This window comes from Brachyhypopomus gauderio, unplaced genomic scaffold (assembly GCF_052324685.1).
Source record: "Brachyhypopomus gauderio isolate BG-103 unplaced genomic scaffold, BGAUD_0.2 sc105, whole genome shotgun sequence".
NCBI lineage: Eukaryota > Metazoa > Chordata > Actinopteri > Gymnotiformes > Hypopomidae > Brachyhypopomus > Brachyhypopomus gauderio.
In genome coordinates this window covers 530,854-550,826 of record NW_027506926.1, presented here as the reverse complement: position 1 = coordinate 550,826, position 19,973 = coordinate 530,854, and the positions used below count along the sequence as shown (strand labels likewise).

Genomic DNA, 19,973 nt, shown 5'->3' with positions numbered 1-19,973 from the left:
CAGGAACCACTGAGCTACTAAACAAAATAACCAAATATAATTATATTCGTATAGTATCAAATAAGTAGCTACGTTATCTGGCTGGGTTAGTTAGCGCTACAACATCCATTATAAAAACACTTTAACACATTGAATTTTCCACCAACTTAGTCAAGACACGAGATTCAACCGTGAGGTAACGGAACGAACAAAATAGTGTGGTTAAGATGTGGTTAAAAGGTGTTAGTGGTACGTATTACTAAGTTAAGTACTTACAGGTCAACCAGTAGTCCAACACTTCCAAACACCAACACGACAATAGGCGCAACTCCACTAAACGCCCGATGCTGATATTGAGAATAAGGAAACCTGTGGTCTGTAATGTCCGATGGTGATGGTAGGTAGAGGTGGGCGGATCGATCCAAATATCGATACCAACGCTGATATTGATTTGGAGCAATACTCGTGTAAAAAGATTAATACTCAATCTTTTTAACTCTCCCGCACACACCGACTGCTGCGTACGTGGATTCATCAAAGTCTCTTCTCTGTCTGTAAGAGCAGCGTTGCCAACAAGTTTCCGCAAAAGTCCAGGGGGTGGAGCTAGATCTAGATCCAACTCCTCCCACCGTCCATAGTTTCTTTTGGTCGGTCCAGGGGGCGGAGCTGCATCTAATCCAACTCCTCCTACGTGTTGCTTACGTTTTCCGACCAGGAAATATAAATCCAATAAATTCACCCTTAAGACTGCTACCGTTTAGAGATCAAAATGTTCTTTAAATGTTATTTAAATAACACAATACACGTTTTTTTAAGTTTACAAGAAAACGTCAAAGTTGCCAACGCCTCAGTAAGGAAAGACGCTATTGGCTGTCCTAAAAGTCACAAAATGGCGTCATCGTCTAATTTGCATAAAACCTGTTTTTGCTGTAAAATAATAACGTTGTGGGAGAGAAAAAAATGATTAAAATACCCTAAATATGTTAGAGTGACTGACGGAGACTGTGTGAGTTAAATTCAGTGATTTATTTTGTATTACACTGAAGACGCATTTATATTTACATCCGGCTCTGTAAATACGGGGCGGGGTCAATCAGCGGCGGCTTTGGGCATGCGCAGTTCATTTGCAGCGTGGACGTGGAGCGGTGTGGATCTGCTCTGACTGTCAGACTGCATCGTGAGTGTTGTGGGCGGGGCTCACGTCAGCACCCGCTGCTCGCTGAGGACAGTAACTGAAGACCATGTGTGTTCATCTCCGAATCTACAAAAGTCTCCAGTAACACCACAAAAAGTCACTAGATTTGTCGCTACTCGCTTAAAATAGTCACACAGCACGGAGCAGCGCACCCGCCCCCTCTCGTCTTTAGTCTTTACGCCGTCACGTTGCTCAGCAACCATGCAGGTAGGCTCCGCCTGGCCCCGCCCACTCAGCGCTCTCCTCGAGTCGACACCTTACAGTACGGAGAGAGAGAGAGACACCACCGGAGTATTGAAATGTCTGAGAGGAAGACATGCGCCGTTTGGCTTTATTTTATTGCAGAAAATAAAACTACAGCAAGCTGTATAGTCAACCCGGTCTCATTCCCCATGCGTATGAAATCGTACGCAAAACTATGCACTGAAATGCGTACTCATCGGTACGCAGCTCGCTGCGTAAAAATGAAACGCCGCTATCAAATACATGTAAATACTCGCGCCGATTCCCGACCAAAACGATCCCTAGGCTATAAGTAGGTGTCCAAAATGATCGTAGTATCTACTCTGTACAGTATATTAAAGCAAACGCTAAAAAAAGATTAGACATTTGACGTTTTGCGAGTTGAGAGAGAGAGATAGAGAGACACACGTCTTGAGCGTAATGCCCAGTGGGATTAGGTCAGAATTCTTCCCTAAAAAGACCAACATAATCGCTTTATTATTATTTTTTATGTATTTAAAAATTTTCTTATTTTCTATTAGTGCTTTTTATGTTTAGGTTTGTTCTTAAACTGCTGCAAACAATTGTTAAAATTGGCCGTGCCAATAAAGCAATCTTTAAGTGAATCGAGAGAGAGAGAGAGAGAGAGAGAGAGAGAGAGAGAGAGAGAGATATGTTTCATAGTTTAAGGATTGTCTTTGGCTACGTAATTTTCACCTAAACGTATTCATTCTTTTATTCTCTGTTTCTGGTTCTCCTCGGGTTCTGATACGCCTAAATGAACTAATTAGTATCCAAGCTTAAATAATGATGGATTAAAAAAAGATTAGACATTTGACATTTTGCGAGACCACGTATGGAAACATCCCAACGTATGTATTTATGTGCTCAGACAAAGACTCTTACTGTGAAGTTCTGCACACATTGGTAAGGTTGCTATCCAATTTGAGCGCGATTGCGACCATCGATATCAAGGGTTTGAAGCAAAGATTGTTTAAGGGCACTACATTTCATACAGCCTTAAGTGAAAGTGAGCGACTTCCAGCTGTCGGACTGTGTGCACTTCCGCCCGAGCCACTGGACACAGAATCACAGCGCGCTTTCCCTCCACACGGTGAGTGTCTAAGCAGTCCGGTGCTTAAACTTGCTTAGTAAACTTGCTTAGATTAGCTAGCATGCCTTTAATTAACTTGAGATTTGATTAGTATCACAATTTCTATAAAGTTATGTCGCACTCAAAATGAGTGCACCATGTAGAAGTTTACTTTTGACATGCTAAGAATGCGTGTCGGTGTTTAACAGGTGAAAATGTTCTTTGCTAGCTAGTGTTAGAGCTGGACTAATTATGTGCCTCTAATTATGTATACCTAAATAATACACAGGTCTAGACTAACATTACTCAAACTGTATGTCTATTATTGAATGATATAGAAATGACATTTCAGCTAGAGCTGATTGATATGTGAATTGTGAAAACATGAGTTAAGATTTTTTTCATGATACGTGGCAGTATTTAATAAATATGTTAAAATATTATCAGAGTATAAAAGCACAATGATATTTTTTAACATTTCACACACTGCACTACCAAATCTAGTTGGAGTGGCCTAATTATACTCTTTTTAAGCAAATCTGAAAGACATCTGTTTTATTACTAACAGTATCTGCAATATGCTCAGAAAAGTTATATGTTAACATTAAATGTTTTGACATCTTTTTTTTTCTTTTCACAGACCTTTGAGATCCTTCTTTACATCCACCTATCTCACTATCCTTTATAGCAACCCAAAGGCACTTTTAAGAGCCACTCGTCTGTCCGTCTGTCTATCCATCCATCCATCCATCCATCATCTATCGGTCTGCCTGTCTTGCTGTTTATCTGTCTGTTTGTCTTCAGTGTCTGTGTGTATCTGTTGTCTCTCTGTATATCTATCCATCCATCCATTCATCCATCCATCTATCTGTCTGGTATGTGTACTAATTTTTATTTTACAATCATAGGCAAAGAAAAGAAGGTCGGCAAAACCCGTATCTGGTGGTGTTGGGTGGAGACAGAGGGATAATTCAGGACAAATTATTCTAAAATTTCCCCCAAAGACTCATAACTCGACTACACATAATAAATGTTCTTTTTGGTCTCCAAATTTGAATGGTACAGGTCTTCTGATAGTTGAATAATGAAAATGTACCTTGGTCTCACATTGCTTTTTGTTCCAAACTCAGGTAAAAGGAGCAGTTCTGAAGTGGCTGAACCAGTATTTCAGCAGCCTGAGTCAACACATTATGGTCAGTAGAAATCTGTTACACAGATTATACATACATAACTGTTAGTCACACATTTAATAATTTAGTAATATTTTTGTCTTACATTTACAGATAGTGCTCAAGAACTTAATGCACTGCAAGACCTTCTCAGGGACGTTCCTCCACAAGGGAAGGGCACTGTGCCACTCAGCTGGGCTGAACGGCAAGCTCAAAGCTCAGAGAAGTGGAATGCTTCTGTCACGTAGGGCCACGCCCCCCTCTCCTAGCTGTCACGTAGGGCTACGCCCCCCTCTCCTAGCTGTCACGTAGGGCCACGCCCCCCTCTCCTAGCTGTCACGTAGGGCCACGCCCCCTCTCCTAGCTGTCACGTAGGGCCACGCCCCCCTCTCCTAGCTGTCACGTAGGGCTACGCCCCCCTCTCCTAGCTGTCACGTAGGGCCACGCCCCCCTCTCCTAGCTGTCACGTAGGGCTACGCCCCCCTCTCCTAGCTGTCACGTAGGGCTACGCCCCCCTCTCCTAGCTGTCACGTAGGGCTACGCCCCCCTCTCCTAGCTGTCACGTAGGGCCACGCCCCCCTCTCCTAGCTGTCACGTAGGGCCACGCCCCCCTCTCCTAGCTGTCACGTAGGGCCACGCCCCCCTCTCCTAGCTGTCACGTAGGGCTACGCCCCCCTCTCCTAGCTGTCACGTAGGGCCACGCCCCCCTCTCCTAGCTGTCACGTAGGGCCACGCCCCCCTCTCCTAGCTGTCACGTAGGGCCACGCCCCCCTCTCCTAGCTGTCACGTAGGGCTACGCCCCCCTCTCCTAGCTGTCACGTAGGGCTACGCCCCCCTCTCCTAGCTGTCACGTAGGGCCACGCCCCCCTCTCCTAGCTGTCACGTAGGGCCACGCCCCCCTCTCCTAGCTGTCACGTAGGGCTACGCCCCCCTCTCCTAGCTGTCACTCCGGTTTCCCTGTTTCTCGTGTCTGTGTTGTTCCCAGCCCGTTGATCCCGCTTTACAGATGTTTGCTGTACAGAGATTGCTTCATCTACCTCAACAGTGTACCTGTTCTCCCAGTCAGCTAAAGCTGACCTGTGGCAAAGAGGTCGTCCTTGTTGGTAAGAACTTGATTCAGTTCAACTAAATGCAAAAGACTGAATTCATACTACTTACATGTCTTTTTGATTTCAGGACGGTACCAACTAAATTTGCCAACACTGAGCTGTTCTCAGTGCATGAAAAGCTGGACCACTGGACTTGAACTAGAACAATGTGGATATTGGCCTGCTGCCATCAACCACCAGACCATCTTCCATGTAGACCTGTTCCAGCCTTTACCTGCTGCCATCAACCACCAGACCATCTTCCATGTAGACCTGTTCCAGTCTTTACCTGCTACCATCAAACACTTCAATAGTTTGAGTCATTGCCAAGATGTATGGATGCAGTCCTCCAAGCTGATGGAAGTCATATTGATATTAACTATTAACTATTTTTCTAATTGTAACATGTTTGTGTATTCAAAATAAAGTATGTGTATAATTTCAACATTATTTTGTATACAAGACCCAATTAATGATAAAACTCAATGAATGATACAAAACTTCTTTTGGTATAATAAGCATAATCTAGAGGGCTTTGCCTTTCATATAAGCTATTTCTGATTTCAATTGATCAACTACAAGTCAAGTTATTTGTTGTTGTTCCTACAACTTGGCTACGCGACAGGACATTTGCCAGATACTGTGTGTGTGTATTTATATATTTTGACCATGGTTTGTTACATTACTCATAAGGATATTGGGCTAAAGCTGGACCTTGGCCCCTTAGTTCCAGTGAAGGTCATTTTACAGTATACAAGAGACATTTCACACCATTATATGATTCCAACTTTGTAGTAACAGTTTCAGGAAGACCTTCCCCTGTTCCATGACTGTGCACAAAGCCAGCTCCATAAAGGCATGGTTTAACAACTGTGGTCTGCACAGAGCCCTGAACCCAATTGAAAACCTTTGAGATCAACTGGAATCTAAATTGTGAGTCAGACCTTCTTGTCCAATATCAGTGCCCGATAACACAAATGCTGTGTTGAATGAATGGCCACAAATTCCCACCGTCACATTCCAAAATCTTGTGGAAGGACCCAAGTATATTTTACTAGATCAGCAAAATTATTAACTGACTAACTATTAACTATTAGCATGCTTTCTGATGTCACACAAACACAAACACACATATCTACCAACATAACTACCTACCTGCCTCCATATATTTGCTTACCTCCTGTCTAGATGTGGCTTGTAACAAATTAGGTCATACCAAATGGTGAGAAGCCTCAGGCTTTAGCCAAACAAGGCGTGCTGGTGTAACGATTCAAGGGGCGGTTGTGACGCAAATGCAGGTATATAATAGATTTATTAAGTAGAAGGACACAAGACACTAAACACAGGAGAGCTAAAAAACAAGGAAGTAAGTAAACAAGGGGGACCATACAAGCAACTAAACAGCTAATAGAACAATACGGAAGCTATCGAACACGTAGTATACTCAAACGGAAAAACATACAGTTGTCATTTACAGTGACAATATCATAACCCAGAACTTTCATTTTTACCTTTACTTAGTCTGATTGTGTGATTTGTGTGTGACTTGTGTATTTGTCTGTATTTTGTGTAATCTGTGTGTTAACGGGCCGCCCAATGGAGGATGGGTTCCCTTTTGAGTCTTGGTTCTCCCGAGGTTTCTTCCTATTCCCCACTATCTTAGGGAGTTTTTCCTCGCCACTGTCGCCCTTGGCTTGCTCATTAGGGTTCTGGACCCGTAGTATTGTTAACCTTTTAAATCCTGTAAGGCGCTTTGTGACAACATGTGTTGTGAAAAGCGCTATACAAATAAACTTTGATTGATTGATTGATTGATTGATCAAATTTATTCAACCCCCAATGCTGCGAAGGGTTTTATGGAATTCAGTGCACATTTGTAATTGTGTTCATAATGAAATCTTACAAGGACTTGTTAAAGAACTAAATGCAACTAAGATAGCATCAATATAGTATATTTTACTAGATCAGCAAAATTATTAACTGACTAACTATTAACTATTAGCATGCTTTCTGATGTCACACAAACACAAACACACATATCTATCTATCTACCAACATAACTACCTACCTGCCTCCAACTATTTGCTTACCTCCTGTCCAGATGTGGCTTGTAATGAATGAGGTCATACCAAATGGTAAGAAGCCTCAGGCTTTAGCCAAACAAGGCGTGCTGGCATGAGGTTCTCCGTGTCCTGGTAGGAGACCTCATCCATGTATCATATGATGTTTCCAACAAGCAGGTAGTTAGATAATGGCAGTAATCTATGCAGTTAGGCCCTTATAAAGATCCAGATTGGTCAGTTCAGCACATATTTTCTGATGTCAAACAAATACAAACACACATATCTATCTATCTACCAACATAACTACCTACCTGCCTCCATCTATTTGCTTACCTCCTGTCCAGATGTGGCTTGTAATGAATGAGGTCAAACCAAATGGTGAGAAGCCTCAGGCTTTAGCCAAACAAGGCGTGCTGGCATGAGGTTCTCCCTGTCCTGGTAGGAGACCTCATCCATGTATCATATGATGTTTCCAACAAGCAGGTAGTTAGATAATGGCAGTAATCTATGCAGTTAGGCCCTTATAAAGATCCAGATTGGTCAGTTCAGCACATGCTTTCTGATGTCACACAAACACACATATCTATCTATCTACCAACATAACTACCTACCTGCCTCAATCTATTTGCTTACCTCCTGTCCAGATGTGGCTTGTAATGAATGAGGTCATACCAAATGGTGAGAAGCCTCAGGCTTTAGCCAAACAAGGCGTGCTGGCATGAGGTTCTCCGTGTCCTGGTAGAAGACCTCATCCATATATCACATGATGTTTCCAACAAGCAGGTCCTTAGATAATGGCAGTAATCTATGCAGTTAGTCCATTATAAACGTCCAGATCTGTCACTTCAGCACATGCTTTCTGAAGTCACAGAAACACAAACACACATATCTATCTATCTACCAACATAACTACCTACCTGCCTCCAACTATTTGCTTACCTCCTGTCCAGATATGGCTTGTAACAAATTAGGTCATACCAAATGGTGAGAAGCCTCAGGCTTTAGCCAAACAAGGCGTGCTGGCATGAGGTTCTCCGTGTCCTGGTAGGAGACCTCATCCATGTATCATATGATGTTTCCAACAAGCAGGTAGTTAGATAATGCCAGTAATCTATGCAGTTAGGCCCTTATAAAGATCCAGATCAGTGAGTTCAGCACATCCTTTCTGATGTCACACAAACACAAACACACATATCTATCTATCTTTCTTCCAACATAACTACCTACCTGCCTCTATATACTTGCTTACCTTCTGTCCAGATGTGGCTTGTAACAAATTAGGTCATACCAAATGGTGAGAAGCCTCAGGCTTTAGCCAAACAAGGCGTTCTTGCATGAGGTTCTCCGTGTCCTGGTAGGAGACCTCATCCATGTATCATATGATGTTTCCAACAAGCAGGTAGTTAGATAATGGCAGTAATCTATGCAGTTAGGCCCTTATAAAGATCCAGATCGGTCAGTTCAGCACATGCTTTCTGATGTCACACAAACACACATATCTATCTATCTACCAACATAACTACCTACCTGCCTCCAACTATTTGCTTACCTCCTGTCCAGAAGTGGCTTGTAACAAATTAGGTCATACCAAATGGTGAGAAGCCTCAGGCTTTAGCCAAACAAGGCGTGCTGGCATGAGGTTCTCCGTGTCCTGGTAGGAGACCTCATCCATGTATTATATGATGTTTCCAACAAGCAGGTACTTAGATAATGGCAGTAATCTATGCAGTTAGGCCCTTATAAAGATCCAGATCGGTCAGTTCAGCACATGCTTTCTGATGTCACACAAACACACATATCTATCTATCTTTCTACCAACATAACTACCTACCTGCCTCTATATACTTGCTTACCTCCTGTCCAGATGTGGCTTGTAACAAATTAGATCATACCAAATGGTGAGAAACCTCAGGCTTTAGCGAAACAAGGCGTGCTGGCATGAGGTACTCCGTGTCCTGGTAGGAGACCTCATCCATGTATTATATGATGTTTCTAACAAGCAGGTACTTAGATAATGGCAGTAATCTATGCAGTTAGTCCATTATAAACGTCCAGATCTGTCACTTCAGCACATGCTTTCTGATGTCACACAAACACAAACACACATATCTATCTATCTACCAACATAACTACCTACCTGCCTCCATCGATTTGCTTACCTCCTGTCCAGATGTGGCTTGTAACAAATTAGGTCATACCAAATGGTGAGAAACCTCAGGCTTTAGCCAAACAAGGCGTGCTGGCATGAGGTTCTCCGTGTCCTGGTAGGAGACCTCATCCATGTATTATATGATGTTTCCAACAAGCAGGTCCTTAGATAATGGCAGTAATCTATGCAGTTAGTCCATTATAAACGTCCAGATCTGTCACTTCAGCACATGCTTTCTGAAGTCACAAAAACACAAACACACATATCTATCTATCAACCAACATAACTACCTACCTGCCTCCAACTATTTGCTTACCTCCTGTCCAGATGTGGCTTGTAACAAATTAGGTCATACCAAATGGTGAGAAGCCTCAGGCTTTAGCCAAACAAGGCGTGCTGGCATGAGGTTCTCCGTGTCCTGGTAGGAGACCTCATCCATGTATTATATGATGTTTCCAACAAGCAGGTCCTTAGATAATGGCAGTAAGCTATGCAGTTAGTCCATTATAAACGTCCAGATCTGTCACTTCAGCACATGCTTTCTGAAGTCACACAAACACAAACACACATATCTATCTATCTACCAACATAACTACCTACCTGCCTCCAACTATTTGCTTACCTCCTGTCCAGATGTGGCTTGTAACAAATTAGGTCATACCAAATGGTGAGAAGCCTCAGGCTTTAGCCAAACAAGGTGTGCTGGCATGAGGTTCTCCGTGTCCTGGTAGGAGACCTCATCCATGTATTATATGATGTTTCCAAAAAGCAGGTACTTAGATAATGGCAATAATCTATGCAGTTAGGCCCTTATAAAGATCCAGATCGGTCAGTTCAGCACATGCTTTCTGATGTCACACAAACACAAACACACATATCTATCTATCTTTCTACCAACATAACTACCTACCTGCCTCTATATACTTGCTTACCTCCTGTCCAGATGTGGCTTGTAACAAATTAGGTCATACCAAATGGTGAGAAGCCTCAGGCTTTAGCCAAACAAGGCGTGCTGGCATGAGGTTCTCTGTGTCCTGGTAGGAGACCTCATCCATGTATCATATGATGTTTCCAACAAGCAGGTCCTTAGATAATGGCAGTAATCTATGCAGTTAGTCCATTATAAACGTCCAGATCTGTCACTTCAGCACATGCTTTCTGAAGTCACACAAACACAAACACACATATCTATCTATCTACCAACATAACTACCTACCTGCCTCCATCTATTTGCTTATCTCCTGTCCAGTTGTGGCTTGTAACAAATTAGGTCATACCAAATGGTGAGAAGCCTCAGGCTTTAGCCAAACAAGGCGTGCTGGCATGAGGTTCTCCGTGTCCTGGTAGGAGACCTCATCCATGTATTATATGATGTTTCCAACAAGCAGGTCCTTAGATAATGGGAGTAATCTATGCAGTTAGTCCATTATAAACGTCCAGATCTGTCACTTCAGCACATGCTTTCTGATGTCACACAAACACAAACACACATATCTATCTATCTACCAACATAACTACCTACCTGCCTCCATCTATTTGCTTACCTCCTGTCCAGATGTGGCTTGTAACAAATTAGGTCATACCAAATGGTGAGAAGCCTCAGGCTTTAGCCAAACAAGGCGTGCTGGCATGAGGTACTCCGTGTCCTGGTAGGAGACCTCATCCATGTATTATATGATGTTTCTAACAAGCAGGTACTTAGATAATGGCAGTAATCTATGCAGTTAGTCCATTATAAACGTCCAGATCTGTCACTTCAGCACATGCTTTCTGATGTCACACAAACACAAACACACATATCTATCTATCTACCAACATAACTACCTACCTGCCTCCATCTATTTGCTTATCTCCTGTCCAGATGTGGCTTGTAACAAATTAGGTCATACCAAATGTTGAGAAGCCTCAGGCTTTAGCCAAACAAGGCGTGCTGGCATGAGGTTCTCCGTGTCCTGGTAGGAGACCTCATCCATGTATTATATGATGTTTCCAACAAGCAGGTACTTAGATAATGGCAGTAAGCTAGGCAGTTAGTCCATTATAAACGTCCAGATCTGTCACTTCAGCACATGCTTTCTGAAGTCACACAAACACAAACACACATATCTATCTATCTACCAACATAACTACCTACCTGCCTCCAACTATTTGCTTACCTCCTGTCCAGATGTGGCTTGTAACAAATTAGGTCATACCAAATGGTGAGAAGCCTCAGGCTTTAGCCAAACAAGGCGTGCTGGCATGAGGTTCTCCGTGTCCTGGTAGGAGACCTCATCCATGTATTATATGATGTTTCCAACAAGCAGGTCCTTAGATAATGGCAGTAATCTATGCAGTTAGTCCATTATAAACGTCCAGATCTGTCACTTCAGCACATGCTTTCTGATGTCACACAAACACAAACACACATATCTATCTATCTACCAACATAACTACCTACCTGCCTCCATCTATTTGCTTACCTCCTGTCCAGATGTGGCTTGTAACAAATTAGGTCATACCAAATGTTGAGAAGCCTCAGGCTTTAGCCAAACAAGGCGTGCTGGCATGAGGTTCTCCGTGTCCTGGTAGGAGACCTCATCCATGTATTATATGATGTTTCCAACAAGCAGGTACTTAGATAATGGCAGTAAGCTATGCAGTTAGTCCATTATAAACGTCCAGATCTGTCACTTCAGCACATGCTTTCTGAAGTCACACAAACACAAACACACCTATCTATCTATCTACCAACATAACTACCTACCTGCCTCCAACTATTTGCTTACCTCCTGTCCAGATGTGGCTTGTAACAAATTAGGTCATACCAAATGTTGAGAAGCCTCAGGCTTTAGCCAAACAAGGCGTGCTGGCATGAGGTTCTCCGTGTCCTGGTAGGAAACCTCATCCATGTATTATATGATGTTTCCAACAAGCAGGTCCTTAGATTATGGCAGTAATCTATGCAGTTAGTACTTTATAAACGTCCAGATCTGTCACTTCAGCACATGCTTTCTGCTGTCACACAAACACAAACACACATATCTATCTATCTTTCTACCAACATAACTACCTACCTGCCTCCAACTATTTGCTTACTTCCTGTCCAGATATGGCTTGTAACAAATTAGGTCATACCAAATGGTGAGAAGCCTCAGGCTTTAGCCAAACAAGGCGTGCTGGCATGAGGTTCTCCGTGTCCTGGTAGCAGACCTCATCCATGTATCATATGATGTTTCCAACAAGCAGGTAGTTACATAATGCCAGTAATCTATGCAGTTAGGCCCTTATAAAGATCCAGATCGGTGAGTTCAGCACATCCTTTCTGATGTCACACAAACACAAGCACACATATCTATCTATCTTTCTACCAACATAACTACCTACCTGCCTCTATATACTTGCTTACCTCCTGTCCAGATGTGGCTTGTAACAAATTAGATCATACCAAATGGTGAGAAACCTCAGGCTTTAGCGAAACAAGGCGTGCTGGCATGAGGTACTCCGTGTCCTGGTAGGAGACCTCATCCATGTATTATATGATGTTTCTAACAAGCAGGTACTTAGATAATGGCAGTAATCTATGCAGTTAGTCCATTATAAACGTCCAGATCTGTCACTTCAGCACATGCTTTCTGATGTCACACAAACACAAACACACATATCTATCTATCTACCAACATAACTACCTACCTGCCTCCATCGATTTGCTTACCTCCTGTCCAGATGTGGCTTGTAACAAATTAGGTCATACCAAATGGTGAGAAACCTCAGGCTTTAGCCAAACAAGGCGTGCTGGCGTGAGGTTCTCCGTGTCCTGGTAGGAGACCTCATCCATGTATTATATGATGTTTCCAACAAGCAGGTCCTTAGATAATGGCAGTAATCTATGCAGTTAGTCCATTATAAACGTCCAGATCTGTCACTTCAGCACATGCTTTCTGAAGTCACAAAAACACAAACACACATATCTATCTATCAACCAACATAACTACCTACCTGCCTCCAACTATTTGCTTACCTCCTGTCCAGATGTGGCTTGTAACAAATTAGGTCATACCAAATGGTGAGAAGCCTCAGGCTTTAGCCAAACAAGGCGTGCTGGCATGAGGTTCTCCGTGTCCTGGTAGGAGACCTCATCCATGTATTTTATGATGTTTCCAACAAGCAGGTCCTTAGATAATGGCAGTAAGCTATGCAGTTAGTCCATTATAAACGTCCAGATCTGTCACTTCAGCACATGCTTTCTGAAGTCACACAAACACAAACACACATATCTATCTATCTACCAACATAACTACCTACCTGCCTCCAACTATTTGCTTACCTCCTGTCCAGATGTGGCTTGTAACAAATTAGGTCATACCAAATGGTGAGAAGCCTCAGGCTTTAGCCAAACAAGGTGTGCTGGCATGAGGTTCTCCGTGTCCTGGTAGGAGACCTCATCCATGTATTATATGATGTTTCCAAAAAGCAGGTACTTAGATAATGGCAGTAATCTATGCAGTTAGGCCCTTATAAAGATCCAGATCGGTCAGTTCAGCACATGCTTTCTGATGTCACACAAACACAAACACACATATCTATCTATCTTTCTACCAACATAACTACCTACCTGCCTCTATATACTTGCTTACCTCCTGTCCAGATGTGGCTTGTAACAAATTAGGTCATACCAAATGGTGAGAAGCCTCAGGCTTTAGCCAAACAAGGCGTGCTGGCATGAGGTTCTCTGTGTCCTGGTAGGAGACCTCATCCATGTATCATATGATGTTTCCAACAAGCAGGTCCTTAGATAATGGCAGTAATCTATGCAGTTAGTCCATTATAAACGTCCAGATCTGTCACTTCAGCACATGCTTTCTGAAGTCACACAAACACAAACACACATATCTATCTATCTACCAACATAACTACCTACCTGCCTCCATCTATTTGCTTATCTCCTGTCCAGTTGTGGCTTGTAACAAATTAGGTCATACCAAATGGTGAGAAGCCTCAGGCTTTAGCCAAACAAGGCGTGCTGGCATGAGGTTCTCCGTGTCCTGGTAGGAGACCTCATCCATGTATTATATGATGTTTCCAACAAGCAGGTCCTTAGATAATGGCAGTAATCTATGCAGTTAGTCCATTATAAACGTCCAGATCTGTCACTTCAGCACATGCTTTCTGATGTCACACAAACACAAACACACATATCTATCTATCTACCAACATAACTACCTACCTGCCTCCATCTATTTGCTTATCTCCTGTCCAGATGTGGCTTGTAACAAATTAGGTCATACCAAATGTTGAGAAGCCTCAGGCTTTAGCCAAACAAGGCGTGCTGGCATGAGGTTCTCCGTGTCCTGGTAGGAGACCTCATCCATGTATTATATGATGTTTCCAACAAGCAGGTACTTAGATAATGGCAGTAAGCTATGCAGTTAGTCCATTATAAACGTCCAGATCTGTCACTTCAGCACATGCTTTCTGAAGTCACACAAACACAAACACACATATCTATCTATCTACCAACATAACTACCTACCTGCCTCCATCTATTTGCTTACCTCCTGTCCAGATGTGGCTTGTAACAAATTAGGTCATACCAAATGGTGAGAAGCCTCAGGCTTTAGCCAAACAAGGCGTGCTGGCATGAGGTACTCCGTGTCCTGGTAGGAGACCTCATCCATGTATTATATGATGTTTCTAACAAGCAGGTACTTAGATAATGGCAGTAATCTATGCAGTTAGTCCATTATAAACGTCCAGATCTGTCACTTCAGCACATGCTTTCTGATGTCACACAAACACAAACACACATATCTATCTATCTACCAACATAACTACCTACCTGCCTCCATCGATTTGCTTACCTCCTGTCCAGATGTGGCTTGTAACAAATTAGGTCATACCAAATGGTGAGAAGCCTCAGGCTTTAGCCAAACAAGGCGTGCTGGCATGAGGTTCTCCATGTCCTGGTAGGAGACCTCATCCATGTATTATATGATGTTTCCAACAAGCAGGTACTTAGATAATGGCAGTAATCAATGCAGTTAGTCCATTATAAACGTCCAGATCTGTCACTTCAGCACATGCTTTCTGAAGTCACACAAACACAAACACATATATCTATCTATCTACCAACATAACTACCTACCTGCCTCCAACTATTTGCTTACCTCCTGTCCAGATGTGGCTTGTAACAAATTAGGTCATACCAAATGGTGAGAAGCCTCAGGCTTTAGCCAAACAAGGTGTGCTGACATGAGGTTCTCCGTGTCCTGGTAGGAGACCTCATCCATGTATTATATGATGTTTCCAACAAGCAGGTACTTAGATAATGGCAGTAATCTATGCAGTTAGGCCCTTATAAAGATCCAGATCGGTCAGTTCAGCACATGCTTTCTGATGTCACACAAACACAAACACACATATCTATCTATCTACCAACATAACTACCTACCTGCCTCCATCTATTTGCTTATCTCCTGTCCAGATGTGGCTTGTAACAAATTAGGTCATACCAAATGTTGAGAAGCCTCAGGCTTTAGCCAAACAAGGCGTGCTGGCATGAGGTTCTCCGTGTCCTGGTAGGAGACCTCATCCATGTATTATATGATGTTTCCAACAAGCAGGTACTTAGATAATGGCAGTAAGCTATGCAGTTAGTCCATTATAAACGTCCAGATCTGTCACTTCAGCACATGCTTTCTGAAGTCACACAAACACACATATCTATCTATCTACCAACATAACTACCTACCTGCCTCCAACTATTTGCTTACCTCCTGTCCAGATGTGGCTTGTAACAAATTAGGTCATACCAAATGGTGAGAAGCCTCAGGCTTTAGCCAAACAAGGCGTGCTGGCATGAGGTTCTCCGTGTCCTGGTAGGAGACCTCATCCATGTATCGTATGATGTTTCCAACAAGCAGGTACTTAGATAATGGCAGTAATCTATGCAGTTAGTCCATTATAAACGTCCAGATCTGTCACTTCAGCACATGCTTTCTGATGTCACACAAACACACATATCTATCTATCTTTCTACCAACATAACTACCTACCTGCCTCTATATACTTGCTTACCTCCTGTCCAGATGTGGCTTGTAACAAATTAGGTCATACCAAATGGTGAGAAGCCTCAGGCTTTAGCCAAACAAGGCGTGCTGGCATGAGGTTCTCCGTGTCCTGGTAGGAGACCTCATCCATGTATTATATGATGTTTCCAACAAGCAGGTCCTTAGATAATGGCAGTAATCTATGCAGTTAGTCCATTATAAACGTCCAGATCTGTCACTTCAGCACATGCTTTCTGAAGTCACACAAACACAAACACACATATCTATCTATCTACCAACATAACTACCTACCTGCCTCCATCTATTTGCTTACCTCCTGTCCAGATGTGGCTTGTAACAAATTAGGTCATACCAAATGGTGAGAAGCCTCAGGCTTTAGCCAAACAAGGCGTGCTGGCATGAGGTTCTCCGTGTCCTGGTAGGAGACCTCATCCATGTATTATATGATGTTTCCAACAAGCAGGTCCTTAGATAATGGCAGTAATCTATGCAGTTAGTCCATTATAAACGTCCAGATCTGTCACTTCAGCACATGCTTTCTGATGTCACACAAACACAAACACACATATCTATCTATCTACCAACATAACTACCTACCTGCCTCCATCTATTTGCTTATCTCCTGTCCAGATGTGGCTTGTAACAAATTAGGTCATACCAAATGTTGAGAAGCCTCAGGCTTTAGCCAAACAAGGCGTGCTGGCATGAGGTTCTCCGTGTCCTGGTAGGAGACCTCATCCATGTATTATATGATGTTTCCAACAAGCAGGTACTTAGATAATGGCAGTAAGCTAGGCAGTTAGTCCATTATAAACGTCCAGATCTGTCACTTCAGCACATGCTTTCTGAAGTCACACAAACACAAACACACATATCTATCTATCTACCAACATAACTACCTACCTGCCTCCAACTATTTGCTTACCTCCTGTCCAGATGTGGCTTGTAACAAATTAGGTCATACCAAATGGTGAGAAGCCTCAGGCTTTAGCCAAACAAGGCGTGCTGGCATGAGGTTCTCCGTGTCCTGGTAGGAGACCTCATCCATGTATTATATGATGTTTCCAACAAGCAGGTCCTTAGATAATGGCAGTAATCTATGCAGTTAGTCCATTATAAACGTCCAGATCTGTCACTTCAGCACATGCTTTCTGATGTCACACAAACACAAACACACATATCTATCTATCTACCAACATAACTACCTACCTGCCTCCATCTATTTGCTTACCTCCTGTCCAGATGTGGCTTGTAACAAATTAGGTCATACCAAATGTTGAGAAGCCTCAGGCTTTAGCCAAACAAGGCGTGCTGGCATGAGGTTCTCCGTGTCCTGGTAGGAGACCTCATCCATGTATTATATGATGTTTCCAACAAGCAGGTCCTTAGATAATGGCAGTAATCTATGCAGTTAGTCCATTATAAACGTCCAGATCTGTCACTTCAGCACATGCTTTCTGATGTCACACAAACACAAACACACATATCTATCTATCTACCAACATAACTACCTACCTGCCTCCAACTATTTGCTTACCTCCTGTCCAGATGTGGCTTGTAACAAATTAGGTCATACCAAATGGTGAGAAGCCTCAGGCTTTAGCCAAACAAGGCGTGCTGGCATGAGGTTCTCCGTGTCCTGGTAGGAGACCTCATCCATGTATTATATGATGTTTCCAACAAGCAGGTACTTAGATAATGGCAGTAATCTATGCAGTTAGTCCATTATAAACGTCCAGATCTGTCACTTCAGCACATGCTTTCTGATGTCACACAAACACACATATATATCTATCTTTCTACCAACATAACTACCTACCTGCCTCTATATACTTGCTTACCTCCTGTCCAGATGTGGCTTGTAACAAATTAGATCATACCAAATGGTGAGAAACCTCAGGCTTTAGCCAAACAAGGCGTGCTGGCATGAGGTTCTCCATGTCCTGGTAGGAGTCCTCATCCATGTATCATATGATGTTTCCAACAAGCAGGTCCTTAGATAATGGCAGTAATCTATGCAGTTAGTCCATTATAAACGTCCAGATCTGTCACTTCAGCACATGCTTTCTGAAGTCACACAAACACAAACACACATATCTATCTATCTACCAACATAACTACCTACCTGCCTCCAACTATTTGCTTACTTCCTGTCCAGATGTGGCTTCTAACAAATTAGGTCATACCAAATGGTGAGAAGCCTCAGGCTTTAGCCAAACAAGGCGTGCTGGCATGAGGTTCTCCGTGTCCTGGTAGGAGACCTCATCCATGTATTATATGATGTTTCCAACAAGCAGGTCCTTAGATAATGGCAGTAAGCTATGCAGTTAGTCCATTATAAACGTCCAGATCTGTCACTTCAGCACATGCTTTCTGAAGTCACACAAACACAAACACACATATCTATCTATCTACCAACATAACTACCTACCTGCCTCCAACTATTTGCTTACCTCCTGTCCAGATGTGGCTTGTAACAAATTAGGTCATACCAAATGGTGAGAAGCCTCAGGCTTTAGCCAAACAAGGTGTGCTGGCATGAGGTTCTCCGTGTCCTGGTAGGAGACCTCATCCATGTATTATATGATGTTTCCAACAAGCAGGTACCTAGATAATGGCAGTAATCTATGCAGTTAGGCCCTTATAAAGATCCAGATCAGTCAGTTCAGCACATGCTTTCTGATGTCACACAAACACAAACACACATATCTATCTATCTTTCTACCAACATAACTACCTACCTGCCTCTATATACTTGCTTACCTCCTGTCCAGATGTGGCTTGTAACAAATTAGGTCATACCAAATGGTGAGAAGCCTCAGGCTTTAGCCAAACAAGGCGTGCTGGCATGAGGTTCTCCGTGTCCTGGTAGGAGACCTCATCCATGTATTATATGATGTTTCCAACAAGCAGGTCCTTAGATAATGGCAGTAATCTATGCAGTTAGTCCATTATAAACGTCCAGATCTGTCACTTCAGCACATGCTTTCTGAAATCACACAAACACAAACACACATATCTATCTATCTACCAACATAACTACCTACGTGCCTCCATCTATTTGCTTACCTCCTGTCCAGATGTGGCTTGTAACAAATTAGGTCATACCAAATGGTGAGAAGCCTCAGGCTTTAGCCAAACAAGGCGTGCTGGCATGAGGTTCTCCGTGTCCTGGTAGGAGACCTCATCCATGTATTATATGATGTTTCCAACAAGCAGGTCCTTAGATAATGGCAGTAATCTATGCAGTTAGTCCATTATAAACGTCCAGATCTGTCACTTCAGCACATGCTTTCTGATGTCACACAAACACAAACACACATATCTATCTATCTACCAACATAACTACCTACCTGCCTCCATCTATTTGCTTATCTCCTGTCCAGATGTGGCTTGTAACAAATTAGGTCATACCAAATGTTGAGAAGCCTCAGGCTTTAGCCAAACAAGGCGTGCTGGCATGAGGTTCTCCGTGTCCTGGTAGGAGACCTCATCCATGTATTATATGATGTTTCCAACAAGCAGGTACTTAGATAATGGCAGTAAGCTAGGCAGTTAGTCCATTATAAACGTCCAGATCTGTCACTTCAGCACATGCTTTCTGAAGTCACACAAACACAAACACACATATCTATCTATCTACCAACATAACTACCTACCTGCCTCCAACTATTTGCTTACCTCCTGTCCAGATGTGGCTTGTAACAAATTAGGTCATACCAAATGGTGAGAAGCCTCAGGCTTTAGCCAAACAAGGCGTGCTGGCATGAGGTTCTCCGTGTCCTGGTAGGAGACCTCATCCATGTATTATATGATGTTTCCAACAAGCAGGTCCTTAGATAATGGCAGTAATCTATGCAGTTAGTCCATTATAAACGTCCAGATCTGTCACTTCAGCACATGCTTTCTGATGTCACACAAACACAAACACACATATCTATCTATCTACCAACATAACTACCTACC

General features: G+C 42.8%; 1 protein-coding gene and 1 long non-coding RNA gene across 2 annotated transcripts in view; one reads left to right on the top strand and one right to left on the bottom strand.

Moving 5' to 3' along the window:
* The window catches only part of LOC143497285 (uncharacterized), a 377,240-nt gene that overhangs the window by 214,514 nt on the left and 142,753 nt on the right, over positions 1-19,973 (bottom strand). The gene's annotated exons all lie outside the window — the stretch shown is intronic.
* On the top strand, positions 1,258-5,110 carry LOC143497305 (uncharacterized). Its single transcript, XR_013125806.1, has 4 exons — positions 1,258-2,510; positions 3,130-3,682; positions 3,773-4,761; positions 4,835-5,110. It is a non-coding gene; the product is annotated as an uncharacterized LOC143497305 (long non-coding RNA).